The following is a 1217-nucleotide window of genomic DNA, read 5'->3' as shown; positions in this document are numbered from 1 at the left end:
TCAATAATGTATCAAAACATAATATACTTATTAAGGGCTCCCAAAATCTTTTTCAACTTCTTAATTATTTACAGTTACAAAATAAGAATTAGAGTATCATATCAATAAAAACTGTCAATAAAAATTGATCACAAAGCGTATTTTTAATCCATTAGCGAATATAAACATACTCCTTTCCGTTGTGTGTAATGAAATACTATTCTACGAAATGTAAATACACAAAAAACAAAGTGAGTACATTTTTTTACATAATAGCAAATATTCATCGTTTCATTTATTGAATTAATTCACACGTTGTACAGAATAATTCTATTATGTAAAAAAAATGTACTCACTTCGTTTTTTGTGTATTTACATTTCGTAGAATAGTATTTCATTACACACAACGGAAAGGAGTATGTTTATATTCGCTAATGGATTAAAAATACGCTTTGTGATCAATTTTTATTGACAGTTTTTATTGATATGATACTCTAATTCTTATTTTGTAACTGTAAACAATTAAGAAGTTGAAAAAGATTTTGGGAGCCCTTAATAAGTATATTATGTTTTGATACATTATTGACACCCTTGTTTCGCGGAAGCGAATAGCTCGAACTTTCGCATTGCGCGCAGCGCGCTACGTAATCGGATCGACAAATAAATCGTTATTACTTTACAACCATAATATTTAAAGAGCTAAAAATTTCCAAAAAACTTCCTTAACTAATAAACAAAATTATAGGTAAAAGTTGACAAATCGAAAATTCGTACGATAACTTTTGTGATCGAATGAATAAAACTACGAATTCGAGAGGAATATTTTGAAAAATTCGACATTTGGCTGTGAAATGTTTCGAAAACTTTTATATACTTCATATTTCGAGAAACATGTTGAAGTTTAACCTGTTAAAATTTCAAAGAAAAATATTCATATTTGGCTGAGATATGGCGAGTTAAACACAAAAACCTATTGAAATTTTTTCATTAAAAAAAAATTACTTTTTTTGTTTATAACTTGAAAACAAAAAAAATTCCAAATTTGGTTTAATGACAAAAAAAATGCGTTATGAAATTTTCTACAAGAATCAGTCGTCAAAATTGAAATTAGAGCGATGTCCAAAATTAGTCCTTGCGGACAATAGGGGAGACCAGGGCCGATTGTCACAGTTTTTGATTATTGATTTTTAGAAAAAAGTGGATGCCTGATTTTGAAATATTATATACGTTACAATATA

This window comes from Trachymyrmex cornetzi, unplaced genomic scaffold (genome assembly GCF_001594075.2).
Source record: "Trachymyrmex cornetzi isolate Tcor2-1 unplaced genomic scaffold, Tcor1.1 scaffold1388, whole genome shotgun sequence".
NCBI lineage: Eukaryota > Metazoa > Arthropoda > Insecta > Hymenoptera > Formicidae > Trachymyrmex > Trachymyrmex cornetzi.
The sequence above is the reverse complement of the archived record's forward strand: the minus strand, read 5'-3'. Positions refer to the sequence as shown.